This window comes from Physcomitrium patens, chromosome 6 (assembly GCF_059467195.1).
Source record: "Physcomitrium patens ecotype Gransden chromosome 6, ASM5946719v1, whole genome shotgun sequence".
NCBI lineage: Eukaryota > Viridiplantae > Streptophyta > Bryopsida > Funariales > Funariaceae > Physcomitrium > Physcomitrium patens.
The window spans coordinates 21,125,716-21,148,023 of record NC_143415.1 but is presented as its reverse complement, the minus strand read 5'-3'; the positions used below and the strand labels follow the sequence as shown (position 1 = coordinate 21,148,023).

Below are 22,308 nucleotides of genomic sequence, written 5' to 3'. Positions count from 1 at the left end.
GGTCAGTTATAAATGTTGATGGTGCCAATTTTGGTAGTTGCAGAATGGAAAGAGAAGATGAGGCAACAACAGCACCGGTTGGAATCGAGAGATGCCCAAATCTTGAAATTGGAGGTTCAAGTCCACAAATTGGGAGAGTACAACAAGGACTTATCAGTCCAATTGAAGAGAGAGTCCATGGCCAAATTGGAGGAAGATGAGGATTTCTGTTTGGAACCAGAATCGGTGTGGCCGATGGTAGAGAATGTGAAAATTGATTGATCGAGTGAGCCTGAGGGATAGCGATTTCTATAGAGTGGTCGCTGAAGAAGTTCATTTTAGATGTGTATCAATTCTGTGTTTTCAAAAGGTGTTGTGCGGTGATCAAGTCCAGGCTATATAGAAAAAATAGAAATTAGTTTTTGTGAGATATTGATAAAGTCAATGAATCATCTAGATTTGGAATAGTCAACTCGGAAGGTAGGATGGATGATTTGGTTGTAGAAAATGATTTGGTAGAAAATGTCATTTGGAATCCATAGTTTCAGAGTGAAGCATACAGCAGTTGGAGAAGAAATAGGAGGGGCCAGATTGTGATAGTTATGAGCCGAGATTAGCTTGGTGCCATTTCCTATTTGTTCATGTTTTTAAAGAAGAAGGAATAGATTTCAATCAAAGTGAAGTGATAATATGAAATAAAAGCAAAAGATTGATTCATGAGATATCGAGTGAGCAATTGAATTATTGTATGATTGAATTATAAGAGAAGATTTAGAAGATTGTTATCGGATTTTGTGAAGATTGATTATGGATGGAAGATTATGATCCATTGTCTGTTGAGAGTTGTATGTTTTGGAGAAAGAAGTCTGTGATGATGAAAAATTGTGCGGAGGGAGATTGTTTGAAGCAACGGTCTAAAATTCCCAATATTTGGATGAAATTTCTCAGAATTGCGTTTGACAAATGTCTTTGAGACAAGGATTCCTTCCAATGTCGGTTATCAGAATTGAAAAAATTAGATGAAGTTAGCGCTACGACTCTCTTGACCATGAGAGCTACACAACATCGATGTAAGAGTTATTATGATAATAAATCACGTCCCAAATCGTTTCTATCTAGCAATCTAGTAATACTTTTATGAAAGCCGATTTCACAATTTTTTGGAGGGGAAGAAGGAGGGAGGGAGATTTGAAGTCTGTCGGCATGGACTATATCGTGTAGTAGAAGGTTATTTATTTATTTTTTTTCCTAATGGGTCCGTTCAATTGGAGCATTTTATGGGTACTCAATTTACCACATGTACCAACAAAAATCGATTACGACTTTATTATAGGTGAATCTGGGACGGGTTTCAAAAATCAAAAGGAGGAAGGCTCACCATGTAATTCTAAACCCTAAATCCTAAAATCCTAAATTCTAGAATCATCCACGGACAATGTTGGAATTGATTAGTATAGTGAGTCCTGATAATGGAAAATTTTTGTGAGGGTTTATTGAAGAAGTTTTATTTTATCAATTCTATGTTTGCAAGGACGTTGCATATTTGGCAGCGGGACTATATAGAATGGAGAGGATTATTTTATTTTATTTTATTTTATTTTTACAAAACAATGCATGTAAGGTTAAAAGAAGCTAGTCAATCGATGAATGGAAGTTGTTATCATCGGTTGTGTAGTAGCTAGTATCTTGAAAAGAGCATGAGTAGGTTGAGGAAGAAGTAAGGAAAGCGAGACTGTGATGGTCAAGCGCCAGGGTGAGCTCGGTGCTACCTCTTTGTTTCTTTGTTTTCTTTGGAGAAGAAGAAGAAGAGCCATAGATAGATTTTTGAATGACATGAAGTGAAATTCTGAAATAAAAAATTGAGATTTGATGTTGTCAAAGGAAGTATTAAATTTATTTGTGGGATAGATACTTGTGTGGAGAATTGAAAGTAGACGATGGAAAATAATTATGAAGAATGGTAATTAAATGGGAGAATTATGATACATTGAATATTGAGATTGAAAGAGGAGACTATGGAGTTTGAATTTGTGTGAAGAAGTGTAGAAAGAATGACAGTTGGATGTGAAGGATTCCAGTGATTGAATTATGGAGTAATTAAATGTTTTTTGAGATGGTGTGGTAGTACTTGAGATTGTTGTCACACGTTTGGAAAAAGAGAAGAGACAGTGAAACCATGAGTTAGGATCATTGATTGTGATATTTTATTGGTTGGAAGAGTTCACTGTTACGGAGCATAACAAGATGAGATCATATAAGATATGAATAAAACAACATGACAGAATATCAAAATGAGAGAACATAATTTTATATTCCTAATGATAGCTAAAATGAAAAGAATGGTTCTGGATGAATATTGCTCAAATTCAAGATGTCATTGGCTTCAATTTATCTATATCTATATCTATATATATATATATATATATATATACTAATACTGAAGTGGAAGTAATCTAAAGACCAAAGTAAAAGTGATTCATTTTTAGAACTTTAAGAGAATTCTAATTTTAATAATAACTCTTCATTAGGTCCATCTGTTGGTAGCTAGTATGGGGAAGTAGGATTTAAGATAACTTCTTTATAAGGAAACATAATTTTTTGAATGTATTTTTTTTTTTTTTTTTTTTTTTTTTTTTTTGTCCCTCTTTCTTTGCAAAGTGAACCTACTAAAGCCCGACTTCGTAGCCCAATCCCTTGGTCATTGTCATGGCTATCGAAATGGATATCATCTACGGTACCTGTGATCCTATCGGATCTTGACTTAGTTTAGCCGTCAAATCTATTACCGCTTACCCATCCAATGTAGACGTGGATGCTATGTGCTTCATATTGATCATGCATAATTTACCAAGTTTACTTGAAGAAATTGCCCGTCCAGCCAAACGTAAAGTCTACATGAGAGATTTAGAGTATTTTTACACTTGATTGCATGTGATTTCTGACCTCATGCTTCTGAAGGTGAATGTTGGAGAGACAATTGGAGAAATACAGCTTCACAAACATGTGATTTATCGAGAGCTATAGAGGAACCATCGATTGACACTCACTCTCAGCAATAGCAGTATGGTTCTTTTCAAGAGCCAAGTGAATGTCTCCATTTGAGCCATGATAGATGCGTTCCATGCTTGTGGTCATGTAGAGTACCGAGTAGGATTCTTTAAAATGAAGTGGGCCTTCCTGAAGACCCAGCCTAAAATTGACTTATTTGTAAAGTATCACATGATTCTTCATGGCACAACAATCATGGTTGTAAGAAATCAATTCGACATTGGAAATGTGGTGCCAACAAGAACGGTACATATCTTTGACTTTGGTAAAAGTCAAATTCGCCTCCATCAAAGGTTTAAGAAGGCAAAGGTGTACGAAATGTTCAACACTAGAAAGCTTGGTTCTTTGGAATTTGGCATCCATGGATGTGAAAGGATAAAAAATATCAAGATCTACTAAGAGTTGTGCCACGAGGTCATTGCCACAATACCAAAAGACAACTTAAATGATGTACGGAAGACCATACAAACCATGCATACTCGAATAGAACAAGTTACAAATTTATTATAGGCTAAGGAACAATATGATGGCAATGACCTCAAGGAGCACCTTTTAGGTACCAAGATTGAAATCACGGTCCTTGATATGCACACGATTGTTGAGGCCCATCACATTTGTCTTTTCTTGGATGTTTTACATTTGGGGGGCATCGATAAGATGTTGGAAGGAATCTTTTTGGCCTGATGTAATTCCATCGATGAAGTCTTTGGAAGCTTGAGGTCGAAGGTCCAACAGTTGCAAGGGTTGGTGCAGGGTGGAAATGATACAAAGCCGAGCATTAAGATATAATCTGCTCTCACCAAGGCATGCCAAGTACTTGGATGTACTGGCAGTACCATAGCAGATCGAAAGACCTGGACCGTCATCCCATCATGCTACAAAAGATAGGAGGGGGAGGATATTGAAAAAAAGATGGCATCTATGTGGATCGCATTGATGGCGCCCGTTTCTTCATCAACAAGTACGGACAGAATTGGAGGCGATATGTAAAAGCTAGGCCTTAGGACTGATGTGCAGGGAGTTACGTTTAAAGATTCATTCAAATCAATGACAATAAGAATAAATTGGGATTTTAATATTCAGGATGAGGGGTTCTTAAACACTACACGTTGAACTTGGAATTCTACTAGTCTTGTAGATTTTTAAAATAAAACTTTACACACTATAATATTATGTAAAAATATACTTTTACTATTTTTTTTTTTGATAACATACAATGTGATTGCTTGAGCAACTATAAGAGATTGTTGTATTTGGAGATCCAACACTTGGCATTTGGTTATCTGGGCCTCTCATGAGTTCAATTGATACTTCTGTTGTTGAGAACAACATTGTCTTGGAACTTGCTGCCCTCCATAGTATTGAAGATTGAATTAGAGAATGTGGAGGGTTCCATGAAAAGTGGTGAGGAGCTTTGTTCATCGGTTTTTCTTTTATTTTTTTTTCCTCCGACGGCAACAATAATTACTATTGTTTTTTTATTTTCTTGTTTTTGTCACATAAGATCGGGTTTAGGATTTTAAGCAATCAAGCTTGCTACATCTTTATGTTTCTTTCTAAGGCCACTTCCAATCTTGATTAATAGGTTATTGATCGTGGGATCTCTCTCTAACTTTTTCCATCTTTTCATGTGTGTATGTGTGTGTGTGTGTATGCATGCATGTGCATGTGCGTATGCGTGTGTGCGATGCTCGCTCCACCAATGCATGCAAGCAGGGCTATTGAACTTGGAATCTCTCTCCCACTTTCTCCCTCTTTTTGTGTATGTGTGTGTGTGAGAGAGACTAGAGTAACCTTTCTGGACTACTCTACCTTCAACTTAAACTTTAGTTATAGTACTCATTCATGTCTTAGACACCAACTACAAAAGTTTTATTTTTTATTTTTTTTACAATCCAACTTTATCTTGATTTTTAATTATAAATTTTTGGTCATGTCCATGAGACCTACAATAAAAGCTTATTCTTAATAATAATATAGTTTCGCCTTGTACTGAACTTTCGTTATAATTCTTTATTATGTTCATGACTTTTGGTTATGTCCATGACACTCATTACAAAACTGGAACATCTTTTTATTTTTTTTTCTTTATCCATTTTTTACTTTTGTCTTTATCAAGAGTGGATGATGATTTAAATTTCAATCTAAATTTGGATAGTTTGAGTAAAATTAATATATGCTTCTAGATCCTAAACCTTCTGATATATTTTTTATTCTATTTTTCATCTTTATTCTTTTCAAATGTATTTTGTTTCTAAGTTTGATTTCTTTGATCTTCAGTATTTATTTATTTATCTATTTATTTTATTTGTTTTTTTTTTTGTTTGTTTTTGTTTTAAACAAAGATTGTTGAAAACTCCAAAATAACAATAGAAAAGACATCAAGAAAAGGGAAAGAATTGGGTTTTAAGCTCATATATGCTTGAATATGGGAATATGTTTTCAAGCATACAGTGGGAGTGAATATTATACAGGAGCTAACAAAGTTATTACCGTTTCCCACAGATGTTCTTAGATTGAGACAAATGTTACTGATCAGTAACCTTATCCAGCAATTGGGCAATCTAATTCCGAACAAAATTGATGTCGACCTAGCTTTGCAATATCTTGAAGGACTCAAGAATTCGCTTGCTTCTAAACCTATAGAAGAGTCAGAAGAGTCTGTGCGAGGAGGGCTCTTGCAACCTACATTAGAGAGGAAAGATCTCGAGCAACCTCTCTTGGAGCTAAAAAGTGAGCTCCAAACATTGCTTGACAAAAAAAAAGTAGACACTCAACAAGCGAAGATCATCTAAGATGAATTTAGAGCATTGGCGGCCAAGGCTTGGATTTTATTAGATCTACTCATTTTAGAAGAATTTGTAGCCTCGATTATTGCTGAAAAGCAGAGCTTGTGAGTCCAATCTTCAGTACAATCTCCTCATTTAGTCACCATCCCTGATTCTAAGGATTGCAGCTTCCATGACACACAAAAAACCTTGATCGATAGGAAGTTCAAGCAGTTGGAGGAAGCACTTCAAGCATTACAAAGTGAACTACAAAACATTTTGGATGTCAAAATTGCAGAGGTAAAGAGGTCGGTTGTAGTATTGGAAGATGTCCATTACTCGTTGAAGAAGCTTTTGAAGGATCAAGCAAAAATATGTAAACAACATGTGCACTTGAAAAATCCACAGACTACCTCTCAATGTTTAAGACTCAGTGTTTTGAACTTCCTCCTTTGGCACACGCACCTAATTTAGAAGATGATGATAATATATATGAAAGTAAAGACAGTCCCTCCTCAAACGTACACTACTCTCAGCCTTTCTCCAAATATCCAAATCCCAGTAATTTACAAGACCCTTGGTCGTCTCCATCACATCTCCTTTTGGTCGACCTGGGCCTCCACTATATCAAAGAAACTGCCTATGCCTTGGAATCGTCTTCATCTCCTTCAAAAATCACAAGTAGGGTGGGCTTCATGCATGGAAGGCAAAAGAAGAAGCGGCCTTTTCAAGAGATTGACCTTTGCAGTGAAGTGCTTATTTGCAATTCCGAGAAAATTGTACATGAATATAAATCCGGTGAGTCTCTTCTTAAGATTGGGTCACGCTCGATACAAAGACGAACACAAAAGAAATGGTGGAATGAGGAGGTTGAGCTTTTGAAGCAAGAAGTCTAAAAGCATTGGAAAGGTCATTAGAAGAAGATTTTGAACAACAATGCAGATGCATTTTGTGGGTGCACTGAAGTCGACTTGAGGACAAATGGAAGAACTTGGAGAAGTACCAGAGGGTGTGAGTTCTTTCGAGTTGCCACACTACTTGTATAGGTGTGGACTTATATTTAATCAACCAAAAATCCTTCATCGATGGTTTTGATTACTGTATTTTACATCACTTTCATTTACATGTCAAAGTATTCACATCGCTTTTTATTTTTGTCTCGATGTGATGTACAAAAATTGAGATTCATAAAAAGCTCGAGTTCCCACAAATTATTGTGGACATTACTTTGTGTTTGATTTCCAACCTATATCAGGTTTTTTCTATTTCCTTCCACTTAATCTTTTACTTTTAATTTTTGATTTGTTATGTTTTTATTCATGATTCTTGCAAAACATGGACGAATCCTTCAGTTGCAAAATCAATCAAAAGTTAGATACCTGATGAAGAATAGCTTAAATATTACAACAGAGGGAAATTCAGATAGGTGGTTTTTAGGATTTAGGATGACGATTGTGTGTATTGATAGCAGTGTTGCTACCTCAACAAGTATTCAATTATTGTTTTTCCTTACTCAATTTATCTTTATGAAGCTCATCTCAGTCACTGGCTCTTGTTTCTCTTGTAATGTCTTACGAAAGCGCCTTGATATCTAACGAAGGGGAAGTAGTGTTGGGAGATATCATTGTCTTCACAATACATTGAATTGGATGGAGCATGTGATGAAAACCTAGTTATCAGCATTCTAGGCAGAGATCTATGGGCTCTATCAATTGTTGCAACGATCTCAACTCACTTAGGGGAGGAGCATGAATTGGTTTGTTGTGCAAAGATTATTGTCAAGTGGGTGGAAATTGATTTCTATAGGATAGATTAAAGAACGTGGTAAAATAGATGAATCATCCATCAGGTAGTAAATTTAGGAAGTAGGATGGATGATTTAGTCGAAAAAAGTAACATAAGAAATGTTGCTTAGAATCTAAAATGACATTAATTTCTACAACCACCCATACATTCTTCTTGATAGTTAAATATGAACTATTTGTAATCTCGTCTCCCATAAATCTCTTACTCCACTCACTCGTCTTTTTTCAATTTTATGATACCATCATATAATACTACATTGTCTTGACAGACCACACATATCCACTTAATATGTTTCCATCACTAGATATAAATCTTTACACTGATAATACATTCCAAAACTAATCATTTCTTCCATATGTTTTTTCACACATCCAATTCTATCCATCTCTTATATGGATCTCCTTCATTGTTTAACCATTACAGCCAATACGGTACAATATTATCATCCTTGACAATTGAACCACATCCATATCATCAGTCACTGGCTTTCAATCTACCAAACGAAACTCAATATTCACAAATTCGATTACTTACTCAATAACATCGAGATCCAATTTCCATTTCCTTACAATATTCATGGTCTATGTTTGTTCAACAATTGGAATAGATCCCAATCTCTCAACTCTAGAGTTACGTTAAATGAAAATAAAATGAAGGAAAGAAAAGAAAAAAAAAAAAGACAAAAGACATATAAGAGATAGCACCAAGCTTGCCCCGAGCTCTACGCTTTCACAGTTCGGGCCCCTTCTACTTCTTTCTTAAATAGGTTTGTACTTACATTTAGATACCAAACATTACTCATCCGATGTTGACTACTTTTTTCTTCCTAATCGTACATCATACCCTCTAAACTATCCACTCATCAATTTACAAGCTTTTCTTAATCTTATATACAATGTATTATAAGATACAAAAAAAAAAAAAAAAAAAAAAAAAGATCCTATCCATTCTACCTAGCCCTGCTCCCAACTGTGCAGCGTATTTGTCAACAATGAACTAGTAAAACCTTTTCTACTGATTCTCCCTACAAATTTTCTACCACTCTGAGCTCGCCAGATTGGTTAACTCCAACATTCACTGGAGGTGGTTCCCCATAGGTTCTAGCTCTAACGATGAGTCCTCATCCTCCTCCAATACTTCCATCGGCTCTCTCTGTGATTAAGCTGATAAGTCTTTATTGTACCCTAAACTTGATTCACGAACTTGGGCATCCAATTGCAGAATCCTGACAACCTAAGTGCTCTCAATTGGTGCTACTGTTGCCTCATCTTCTCCTCCAATTCACCAATTGTTGAAATTGGTGGGGCAGACATCTGTGACTAATCAATACTAGTTGGGTCACTCTTCAATTTTGTGACTGCAACAACTTTTTAGATTCCTATTTCTGCCCATAACTCTTCCGTTTTAATCCAATATACTAATCAGCTAATATCTCCCCTTTTTTATGTTCTAGTATGGCTGCCTTTTCTTGTTTCACTTCCAGAAGATGCTTTGCCTCTTCCCGTTCCGGAAGCCATGCCCTACAATTTTGGAGAAGTTCTTGTCTTTGGCTTTCCAATACAGTTTGAGTATTTTTTTTTTTTTTTTTTTTTTTGTGTTGTCCCAGGTGTAGTGGGAATCTGTTTGGTAGCATCTTTTTTACGGAGCTTGAGACTTGTCTTTTTTGTGTTGTCCCAGATGTAGTAGGAATCTGCTTGGTGGCATTATTTTTATCCAACTTGAGACTTATTTGACTAAATTTACAGATTTTTCTGTGTCACTTTGATAAGCACTGGTGGAACCGTAGCCACAGCTAAACCTGGTTACTCTTTAGATATGACTATCAAATGTGGCCAAAAGAGAGAATCCATCTTTGTACTACAACCAACAACTTCATCGACAATTCCTATTCCTATAGAAGATGCATTGAATAAAGGGCACATAGGAGTTTCATGGTAGCAATAATGCCCTTACAGCATTAGATTCATTCTTTCCTAAATCCTAAACCCTAAATCCCTCCCCTCCCTTCCTCCACATCTAAGCAATGACAAATAAGCAACAATCACTCAGTGCATGTGCCAAGTCCAACCCTCTCACTTCCCTCCATACAACGACAAACAAGCAATAAACATTCAGTGCTTGGTGGCCAATCTCACTTTGTACACCGCAAGGAAAAGGAAGAAAATTTGAATGAGGTACGGTGGAAGAGAGAGGGAGTGAGACACTGAGGCAAGGAACTCAGACAGGGACTCACAGTGGAACCGAGACTCGTATCAAGACTGAGGCTCGTGCCTTCATAATAGAAGTGTGGATTGGGTGCGACACCAATTAGCGGACCTCGGAGTGGATCCCAGTTTAGACATAAGTCCCAGTTCCACAAGTCCCATTCTTGGCATGAATTCCACTTCCACCACGAGTCTCAATCCTACGAGTCCTAGACCCGATAAGAGTCCCAGTCTTGGCACAAATTTCAGTCTTGCGAATTTCAATCTTGGCACGAGTCTTTCTAGTCCCATGGCTCTCAATCTCGGTGTGAGTCCCAGTTCAGCATAAGTTTCTAAATTTTGAATTGAAATTTCTTGAATTCCTTCAAACTTCTTGAATTCTTTGTCTCCATAGACCAAGTTTTTATTTACACTTTATTGACTTTGTTTTTTTATTTTTTTACACTAGAAAAATTCTATTTCAAATAATTATAACAATGATGTGAAAAAGTATTGGAGTGAAATGTACTTAGTTGCATGTGTAGTGAAGATCCCCGAATACAAAAGTATTGTGTTCAGACTCACAACCATAATCAAATAACGTATTGAGGGCAATCCCGAAACTTGGTGAGTCCTGTAAGTCCAGTCAAAGGCAAAGTTGTGATGTGAGGCAAGGCGAGGCGAAGTGAGCTAGACTCTAAGCTCAAACTCCTCGCATTGGACGTGATCCTATGTTGGATCAAAATTTGGCTACCTTGTATTGATCAGTTTTTCTTTCAAAATGAAGTTGAGGCATTCTTGGCGCAATTTGAATCTCTTTTTTTTTTTTTTTTTTTTTTTTTTTTGTTTTGTCTACTCCACCACCTGCATAATATGTAAGACATTATCCAAAACTCTATATGCTTCCATGTTTGTGTAGTGCATGGTTTCAAATTTAATTGTTTCATAGATTGTTCAAACCTGGTTTAGGATTGAATTTGTTTTAGGATGGAATTAGAAGATTTGAAAACTTTTTGGCTTGATGAATATGGGGTTTGTTTTAAGCCTCCTCATGATTCTTGTTTTTCATTCATTGCTATTGTCACTCCACAATACATTGCATGTTTGAGCACTTGATGTTTGAGCAAGTTTGAGCATCGGAGTAGTAAGGGCTGCAATTATGGTCCTCCTTACGAGTGGCAGATTTACAAGTATATCTTGAGCTCATATCATTGTGATTTTACTCTTGAGATGTGATTACTAGTGTCACATTTACTTGGTCTGCATTTCTTATTTTCATCATTCAAATGTGATTAGAGCTTATCTCCTAAACCTTGATAGTTGGCGCATGTTTTTTTCCAGTACTCTTGGTGGCAGCCATGGTATTGGTCACATATATTGCAAAGGTTGACAAGGTGACCACTATGTCATGGTGAGTCACCTATTAAATTATTGTAGTACAAGCAGACCTTCAGTTTTCATTTGGTCGTTTTTTTCTCAAACTTGTAATTTTTATTTATTTATATATGTATTTATTTATTTATTTATTTTAATTCGATTTTGACTTTGTTCACATGTTCTAGTTCATGGATATGCTTGAGCCAAGTCTCTGGGATATTTGGAACTCTTGGGATGAATCGCAAGTATTTAAGGCAGCTCATTCTGATTGAGTAGGTATGCACATGGAGACGTGAAGCCCAAGAACTTTCTCCTGGGACAACTCAATACACTTGAAGAGAAGAAGCTTTTTCTTATACATTTCAAGCTTAGTGAGTTTTTAGTATTCTTTGTGCAGCAATTCGTTCTCTGTTCAGACATTAAAAACCTCCTTTGCTCCATTTTGGCATTACATCTGTTTTTTTTTTTTTTTTTTTTTTTTTTTTTTTTCTCATCTACTAATAATTACATGAAGAGCATCTAGACTGAGAATTAGATGAGTTTATTACTGCTACATCCATGTACAAGTCAATTTCATACCAAGATTAACGACTTTCTCTCATATATACAGCTACTTAATGGAGGGATGGTACAACCGGTCTGCATGTAGAATATGACCGAAGGCCTGATGTGTTCCGGTAGGGCTCTTCTTTTCCTATCTTGATATGTAGTTGCCATTCCTGTTTAGACGGTTGGGAGCGACTGTTTTGCTTTTGAGCTATATTTTGATTCTATGTAATTTTCGTACATGCAGTGGAACTATTTGCTATGCGAATGTGCATGTACACATGAGAAGGACTAGGAGTTGGAAGGACGACTTGAGATCACTGGCTTACACTTTGGTATTTCTTCTATGGGATAGTCTCTCTTGGCAAGATTATCAGGTATTGATCAACTTTGTGGTGAGTAGCTAATGAGGAAGTGATCAATGCAATATATATATATATATATATATATATATATATATATAATTTATTTATTTATGTTTCTTTCCTTCTCACTATGTTTCATTTGGACGTGTTCTATATATTTGATTTTGTAAGGCGACCATAAAGGTTTTCTGGTGTGGAAGAAGAAAATGGCAACTTCTCCCGAAATACTATGTTGTTTCTGCTCGGTTCCATTTTTAAACAGACTAGATTTTGAAGATGGTCGCAAATATGAAGTTTAATGAAGAGCCAAATTACGACAAGCTCATTCTACTCTTTGATTCTATCTTGGGTCCTAATCCTATTGTGAGACCTATAAACACAGACGGTGTTGAAAAGGTGCATCCTATGACCTTCTTTTGCTTCGTTTATCCTGTCCCTACACTAAGGATTTTTTTTTTGAACCTACTCTTCATTTGATCATCATATTAACAAAGCCTTTTGTTTCTAGTATTCCATATAGATTAGTCAGAAGAGACGGCAAATCAGATGTTGAAGAAGATAAAGATGACCAACCTAAGAAAAAGATCTAGTTAGGAATGCCTGCAACTCAATGGATTATAACGTTTACAATGCTCGGTGGCCAAATGAAGCAGAGATAAGGCGGTGCAAGCTTTTGTCATTGATGTGGTATGATGTTGCTCAGTTAGACATCAGCCCGATCATGTGTGTATTGTCAATTTTGACATTGTCTTCTTGGATGTCGATCAGCAATTCTGATTTCTACAACATGCGTTTATTTTCAACAAGTAGCCTAGATTTGGATAGACCCATTTATTGAACTTTCATTCCTATTTTTGTTTTGACATATAGGTATCACTACAAAGCAGCTAATTCTTGGCTTATGGAGCACATGGAAAAAGGTAATGAAGACGGTCTATATATAAGTAGTATGGCTTTTTGTACAAATCTATGGACTCTTATTATGGATGCAAGGACAGGATTTACTGCTCAAGTTTATGAGCTCTTGCATGTATTCGCCATCTTCGAATGCATGTGGATTTATTTAGAAATATATTTTGTGCAAGCTTTTGCTTGCGGTCTCTCCGAAGGTACTTCAGGTTTTTTTTTTTTTTTTTTTTTTTTTTGTGTGTTGGTGTTGGTATTATTGTTGTTGTTGAGGTTGATGGAGAATGTGGACTTTTTGTTCATTTTTAGGTTTTCAAGTTTTATATGATATATTTATTTTATATATTTTATTGCTTTGTTTGGGTTGTTGGTCCATTTTGTGTATTTGGCTTTGTTTGTATTTTTTTTGTTTTGAGTTATACAGAATGTATCGGTTATTTGTGAAGGAGTGCTGCTTCTGTTGGCTTATATGAAATGATGAAAGCTATTGCAGTCTGAGGTATGCAATAGCCAGTAATCTTGAATTGTGGAGTTGAGAATGAGTGGAGGCATGAAAGCACTTGTGAACTGAGCTTCAGAATTTGCGAATGTTGCAAAATTCCTATACCTTAAAATCTTAAACTATAAACTTAGTCCATTCAAAGATGCAGTTGTGATGTAAGGAAAGGTGAGCTAGACTCCAAGCTCAAACTCCAAGCATTGGAGGTGATCCTGTGCTGGATCAAAATTCGGCTGCCCTATGTTGATGTGTTTTTTCTTTCGCAGTGAAGTTGAGGCATTCTTAGAACAATTTACATTGTTTTTGTTTTTGTTTTTGTTTTTTTTTTTTTTTTTGTGTATATTTTCTATAGTGAGTGATTGTCTTCTTTTTTTATGTTTTAGGTTGAAATAGGAGCTTAAGACAAAGGGACGTTACATCGCTTTTCATGTTCCTTACTAGGTCAATTCTTGTCTATTCCACTACCTGCATAATATGTCAACCTATGTCTAAAACTCTACATGCTTCCATGTGTGTGTGCGTATGTAGGTATGTATGGTTCCCATTTGGCAAAGGTCGACGGATTGTATAGTAGGTTCAATGAAATGAACAAGGTTTAACAGATATTATACCATAAGATTTTACAATTACACATGATGTAATCTATTCTAACGTAGTTCGGCCAACATAAGAATCAAGTCCTCCCACTAGAACTCCAATCGATTTCCATAACTTGACTCTGTAGAAAATCATATCCTGATGAAAAAGTTTCTAGTCTAATATCATGGAGATGGAAAATAATCTTAAAACGAAAAGCATCCACTTACATGCATGACATGTAACAAAGGAAGATGTTGCATGCTTCTCACATCGAACACAACAAAGGATGATACAATTTGTAACCTTCAAAATGTGAGTCAAGAAAACTCAAGGTCAGGGTCCTGTCGATGACTAGACATGGACGGACACAATATTCTTCCAATAATAATCTATGATTCGAAGAAGAATTCCAGTGATTGTGAGTTGATAGAACATTTGGTATAGTTTTATTATCCAAGTACACATGGAATTTGTCAAATTGAAAGAGGTGGCTCCACATAAGATTGTTCAGTTTTTTGAGTGTTGAAGATTGACCTACGAAGAAGATGCAACGAATAGATCAAGTTATTGCCAAGGCACCACATTGAGATAGTGAGTAGTCAAGTGATCTCTTTTTTTGTTTTACTTGGTTAGATTGACTATCAGCACATAGTATGAAAGTGCTACATTATTTTAGTACGACTTGCATTCGAGACTAACTAGAGAAAGGATGACATTGGGAAGCCCAAGAACACCATTGTTCAAATCAGTCTGAGGAAACTGGGCGACCATGCACGTGACGTCTAGTTCAAAGTTGTCCTCCTTTCTCACATTGCCCAGTTTAGTCTGAGAGAATTGGGCAACCATGCATGTGACGTCCAATTCAGAGTAGTCTCCCTTTCCGCAATTTCTTCCTCTCACAGTTTTTCCTTATCTTGTTTGTTGTCCTCACGGTCAAGGTTCAGGTCATGCCAAGGAAAGCAGTGTGAATCACTAATCTGGATGAAGGAAGGAGAGGGGGGAGTGTAGGAGAAAGAAACCCAACAAATCATAGACAAAGAGGCGAAAGGGAACGAATATAACAAGGCATTTGTTGTGGATTGTAGTGCGTGCATGCACCCAATAAGAAGAGTGACTGCAGCAGTGTAAGCAAGAAAGAGGCGCAGCATGGTGCAATTCCACGCACCATTTACAAACAGTTGGATTGGAAGAACCGTTGTAGGACGTTTATGCTAGATTGTGGTGCATGCATGCGCTTTGTGTGATGAGTGACTGCAGCGGTCTGAGGAGGAAATAGGTGCGGCATGGCTTTATTCCATGCTAATTCAAGGTGGAAGGGAATGGGCATCGTAGGGCATTTGTCTTGGATTGTGGAAATTGGCCACGGGTGGAGTGATTGCAAAGTAAGTAAAGTCGAGTATTTTGGCAGTTGCAAGCAGTAGAAGATCGAGGTAAATACAGCAGTAAAGAGTCGAGGGAGGCACCATGGTATTAAAAAGGAAGAGGTGTGGCATGGCATTGTTCTACGCCAATTCCAAGCACCACGGATGTAGAGGCAGAAAAAGGCGAGCACCACGGATCGTTTATCCTAGATCGCAGTACAAACATGTACCCTACGCAAGGAATGATGCAAAATGAAGGTTCAGGTTATGAGAGAGGAAGCATTACGAATTAAACAAGCACCGTGAAGTATCTATCTTGGATCGCAGTGCATACATGTGCCCTCCATGAGAAATATCTACAACAATTTGAGGAGGAGAGAGGCATAGGGAAGAGAGGGGAGGGAAAAAAGAGGCCTGTCATATCACGGACGGGGAGGTGGAAGGATATGAGCACTGTGGGACATTTTCCTTGGATCTTGGTGCATACATGTACCTTGCGTAAAGAGTGATTGCAATGGCCTGAGGAGGAGAGAGGCACGGCATGGCATTGTTCCACGCTAATCCCACGCACCATGGATAGAGAGCTTGGATCATGCAAACGCCCTGTGAAAGGAGTCACTTCGCAAGGAAGGAGAGATTGTATATTGAGTATAGCTAGTTGTGTTGGCGGCAATTGAAAGAGTGATTGCATATTGAATATAACCGGTTACATTGGCAATTGTGAACAAGAAGGGATTGAGATGAATAGGACAGAACTAGGGAGTTGGAGGAGAAGGAGGAGGATTGAGATGAACAGCACAGCATTAGGGAGTTGGAGGAGGATGAATGGCTCATACTTTAGACACTAAGTATGCATTCTCTCTTGAAATGTTCACAATTTCCTTTGTCTTATATTATAATTTTTAATACTGGCAATTTCCTTTGTCTTATATTATATATTCAATAATGGCGATTCTTAAGATCTTATTTGTGATCATTCTGCTGTGCGACTTGAGTGGAGCTATACATTGATTGATCATTCTACATATTTGTTTGTGATCATTGTACATGAGTGTTTACAAGTCACCTTCTTGTTCCTCTTTCAAGGGTGAGAGTTTACATTTGTTTTGAGTATGAATTGAAGTGTGTGAAGGGGGCAGGGTATCAAGGGATTCAAGGTATGATGGAGGATATTGTGAGAGTCAGGGTATTAAGGATACAAGGTACAATGGAAGGTATTGTAATAGGAAGGGTATCAAGGGAACCAAGGTATGATGGTGGGTATTCTAAGATGAAGGGCATCAAAGGAATCAGGGTATGATGGAGGGTGTTGTAAAAAGAAGGGTATCAAGGGATCTAGGGTGTGATAGTGGGTATTATAAGAGGAAGGATATCAAGGGATCCAAGATATGATGGAGGATATTGTACAAGGTCGGGTATGACAGAGGATATTTAAAGTGGCAGAGTATCGTAAGAGGTAGGGTATTCAAAGAGGCAGGGTATAGTAAGAGGCAGATGTGAGATGCAAACAAGAACTTTCGAAACAAGAACTATTGGAGAGGAAATGTGTGCAAGTTTGCGCATAGAGTGTTTGAGTATCGACCGCATTTGGCTTGGTATCGAGCACAACCATGTAAGGATGGATGAAACTCCCATCGTCGGGTTTGTTTTTTTGTGGATACGCCAAAGTAACTACGGTTACTGCCCACGACGCCACAAGCAGAGAAGATGGGAGGTTGGAGCGAAGGAGGTTATGTCGGGTCACCATAAGCTGGTGCAACGATGAGCTACGATGAGGCATTTGGATACAAGAGCTCATCTCACAAAGGTGCATTGGGAGGTCATGGTCTAAGCCACTTATCGAGTACGAGAGCTCGGCCTACTCGAGTGCAAGATGTGTAGCGTTGTAAAAATTATCGTCCAAGCTCAAGCTCATCAGGCATGCGTAGTATCCATCACCGGTGAGCCCTGCGCTATCTCCGTTGGGGTCGCCTCCGTCATCATCCAAGTTGACAGAGGAATGGAAAAAACTTACGAAATTATTTGCAAGCGGATCGATGTGAGGAGCGTAATTTGGGATGTCGTTGCAAGCAACGTCACAACAAGCAGTATAGGCTCGGGGGTTGGGCGGACACGGGTAGTCGTCCACGGTGCTTGTACATTGGTGGCATTTGGATCGTTTGAACTTGATGCCAATGTTGTCGATACTAAGCATGAAAGATCATTGAAGACTATACTTGGAGATGCATTCGGGGTTGGCTCGGATGTCGTTAAAGGGAGTGCGCTCAGAATTTGACGATGGAGATTAGAGGTGCATGTCCGACATCAGCTACACAGTGGCTGCAGCAAGAGTACACGACGGTACCGTTGCCACTGCGTCGGTACTCATAGAGCGAGCCCAAAATGTCGACAAAGGTGTCTGAATGGTGAGATCGGAGCGACGGTAGGTGGAGAATAACAAAGACGAGGAGCCAATGGTGCAGCGGGTGGAGAGCGGGCAAATCGAGGGCACCACAGGACCTGGACCAGGTGAATGATCCCTCTATCGAGGTTTATTTTGGCTAAGTGGAATTCGATATGCATTTCAACTCTAGACACAATTCTCACATAACAAGAAAAATGTAACTCACATTCCAAATTAGGGTCTTCAAACCCTAATTTACAAAAAATGAAACACATAGTTTTGTAAAATAAAAGCATTTATAGATGTCTATAGGTCAATACAAGCCTCTGCAAAATTTCAGAATGAAAAAACTAGTGATAAATCAAGAGATATTTAGGATCAAAAACCTTGAGGATACCATTATAATCCTAAACCCTAAATCCTAAACCCTAAAAATCCTAAACCCTAAAAACCCCTAAATCCTAAAATCTCCTAAATTCTAAACCCTAAACCTTGATGCTAAAAATCTGGGCACACTCTTGTAACCCCTAAGTCCTAAACCCTAAACCCTAGTAAATACAAAAAGTGGTATACATATAATATTTTGAAACAAAAAAAAGACATATATGTACATATGTTATTTGATATATTAGTATTAAATCTAGGTGCCTCTATGTATTTATTACACATTTTTTTTAATTTTATTTTTTTATATTTTAATCAAAGATAACTTTTGTAATTTTGAAAACTTCATATCTCATAAACTATAAACTTGCTCAAGATTTCAAATATACCATTAGAATCAAAAGTATCATAAATAGGGAGGTAGATTGAATCAAATCTTCAAAAAGACAAAGTACAAAAAAAGTCAACAGAAAATTGTATCAAGTCAAATGCCTTATATCTCAAAATTGAAAAACATATATAAGATTTCAAGTCTACCACTACATTTCTAAACCCTTCAAATAGGGAGGTAGGTCAAATCAAAATTCAAAATTTCTTATTCATATGCAAATTCAACTCAAAAGTCAAAATAGTCAAACACTTAATATCTCCAAATGTATGCACTTTTTAAAAACTTCAAGTACATATTTACAATGGGCGACTCTCAAATGGACCCAACAGGCTTTTCAAAAAATCCTAAAAACCTTTGTATAACAAATGGCAAAACCCTAAAAACCTTTGTATGACAAATGGCAAAACCTTAAAGTCTAAGTCAAAGTAATATCTTTCAAACTCTGAATATGTATAGAAAAAAAAACACCATTGAAATCCTAGATATCATAAATGGTGGGATAGGTCAAGTCAAAATCTAAAAATATTGATGCTAAAAAATTGGGCACACCCTTGTAACCCTAAACCCTAAACCCTGGTTGACCGGACCTACAAGGATTCAGCTTGAGATCGGCATCGCCACTGGCAGTCGGGGTGTCGTCGATGGAGTCATCTATATTTTTTGATGCACTTTTCAACAAGTTTCTACTGTCGAACAACGAGGACGAGGATGCATGGCCAGTGGTGGACATGTACGGGTACGATTAGTTTCGGATGTTTGAATTCAAGGTGAGGCGATGCATGAGGGAAAGGATCTACGATTGGACGGAGTGCCCGTTTGCCCACCTGGGTGAAAAAGCTAGGCATTACGAACTGGATGTTTGAATTCAAGGTGATGCATTTTATGAGGGGGAGGAGCCACGATTGGACGGAGTGCCCGTTTGCCCACCCGGGCGAGAAAGCTAGGCGTGATGCGATACGGTTCAGTAAGTGCGTGGCAGTTTGTTCCGATTCTCTCTGAGACTACAGGTTGAGATTTTTTGAGTGCAACATAGTTCGCACGCATTTGACGACGGTGCGATTTTTCCTTTCCGCGCTATCATTTTGTTTTAGACAATAGGAGCTCGTGAGTTCGTGTCAAATGCCAGATTTTTTTCAAGAAACTGATGAACTCCGCGCCCACATATTTCTCTCCCTGATTACTTCGCAGAATCTGGATTCTGTTGTTGGTTTGCTAGGGGACAGAATTGCAGAGTTTTTTGAACTTCTGTAAGACATTGCACTTGTGGCGAGTGCAATGCCCAATGCGGTAGCCCAAGTAGTCATCCTTGAATGAAACGTAATATTGTGTCTTCACAAAAGACTCATGATGCATAGAGCCGCAGACTCCATTGTGGAATAATGATCCTAGTATTTCAGCTCGCGACGAGGATTGTTGTTTTGGAAAAATCAGTCGGGTGCTCTTCTCGATGGCACAGCCTTCAAAGGGTCCCTGCGGCACTGTATTTCTTTATAAATCGATCCCGTGGGTGTGCATGTGCACGATCATCGCGTTGTGCACATGCCCGAAATGTTGATGCTGTAAATCCAGCTTCTTTGTCGGCGCTTTGTTAGATCTACTTGGTGACTTTCTAAATTCGAGATTATTTCTGATGGTATGTGTCAAGGCAATGTTGGCTTGGGCGGTTGGGCGGACAACTCACAGTTTCAGTTTGTATAATTTATCGACATAGAAACCGACAAGAACAACCTTTCTGCATCCTTCGTCGCTTGTGAGGTAGCGCCTTATGTAGGTTGTTACAAAACCTTTGTCGGCTGCTTGTCCAATCAAAAAAAGTTCTATCTTAATTTGGAGATGTACAGAATCCGTTCTATGCATTGGGGCTTCCAAGTATTGTTGATCTTGCATTAGGCGTTGATTCGAACGATGCCTCATATCCAAAGGCGCTTGTTGTCTGCGATCATAATAGGCCATCGTCCTTGTGGTATTGGTTTGAACGAGGCAAATTCAATCTAGACGGTCGATCATGTGCTCTATTGCTCTTCCATCCATGTAGCATGATTCTGTGCCGTCATCGACATCCTCATTGACATGGGCCATGAAGGCCGCGGAATCATCTTCATCGCAATCTTCTGTTACTGCGACGTTCGCTTTGCAATTTTTTGCACCCATGCTTTTGTCCGTTGTTGGTTCGAAGAACCTATGCTTCCTGAAATTCGAGCATTCTCGCTCCTAGTGCCCCTTCCGGCCGCACTTTCTGTATTTCGTTTGTTTCTTTAGCTCAGTGATCTTGGCAGATCGATGGCTCCTCTCTTCAGTCGAGAATGGCTTCTGATTCATGTTGGAGTTTTGACCTCGAATTGAGAGGATGTAAAAGCATTCTCGAACCTTGTTTAATCTTAAACCCATAAAAACTGCAAAAAACGAACACAAGAAAAAAAAAAAAAAAAAAAAAAAAAACATCTGCATAAGTAGTGCAGAACTAAAATATAATCATGTTTAAGTTCCAAAGAAATTACTATTCCAACACAATCAAATTCTATTCTGTTTTTTGTTCATATCCTCTCTTAGGTATTTTATGAAGAAAATAATAAATAAAATAGTTAAAAACCATAAAATATCAGATTTTTAAAAATATTTTATATTTTCTACTTATTTGTGTACTTAAAAGAATTCACAAAACGTTTTTTTACATTGTTACATAATACTTGAAAATCCATGAAACAAACTGTGTATTATACAACGTTCTTAAAAAGTAATCCTACTAATAACTTTAAATTCAAAATTTATATTATATATATACACACAATAAAAATTAAAGGAAAAAAAAATATATATATATATATATATATAGTGTTAAAGACAAAGAAGATGCATTCAGACGGAGCGAGAAACCCGAACCTTGACCCGAGTAGTGGAGCTCTCATCCATCCATCCATCCATCGATGGCTTTGATTGATGACGCGTCCCCAATTCATCCTCAAGGAATCCCAGTACATGAGTGAACTCCAAGCTCCTCCACCGCGGCCTCACGATGTCACATGGAGCTTGTGCCGGTGCGGTATACTTTCTCATCCATCTCCCCCACTTCCTCGGGTGCCACGTCGCTGTTCCCATGATCGCACTCCAACCTTCACATTCCGATATTGGGTCCCGTGAATTCGGTCTACCGTTTTGTAAAGCTAGATTCAGCATACATTTTTTATCGCATGTTTCTCTCCTTTTTGGTCTCGACAACAACATGCATTCTTTATTACATATTTCTCTCTTTCTTCGTCTCGACAAGAGCATGCATTCTTTATTGCTTACTTCTCTCCTTCTTGGTCTCGACAACATTGCCTTTAACAACATCGCCTCTGCAGATTCGATTTCAATTGGCGACGCTGCCTGACTTGACTTACTTTCAGATGAATCTGAGTTTCGGGATCTTCTTCTTGCAGGGCGCGTTTACACAATGCAACGGTGCTTGTAGATGGCGCATCGGGTGGGGTGTAACAGAAGAGCCACAACTTTGGGGGTGGGAGGAGCACGGGGTTGCACGCATTTAACATTTCTTTTCGAGCCCGTCAAGCTCGTCGATGTCTAGGGGTGAGTTTTTGGGGTTTTTGATGGTGAACGAGGAATCACTGATTGAGGCAAGGAGCGGGAAGGAGGGCTTCTTTGAGGAGGCTAGGAAGGTAGCGAGTCGAGCAAATTTGTGAGGGTTGAGCTTGAGACCGAAGTCGCCGCTGGGGGCCGGAAGATCGTCGATGGG

The 22,308-nt window shown here is 38.0% G+C and overlaps 1 pseudogene; it reads left to right on the top strand.

Moving 5' to 3' along the window:
• The first annotated feature begins 57 nt into the window (after positions 1–57).
• LOC112283721 (casein kinase 1-like protein HD16) lies at positions 58–15,388 on the top strand (annotated as a pseudogene).
• The last annotated feature ends 6,920 nt before the right edge of the window (positions 15,389–22,308 follow it).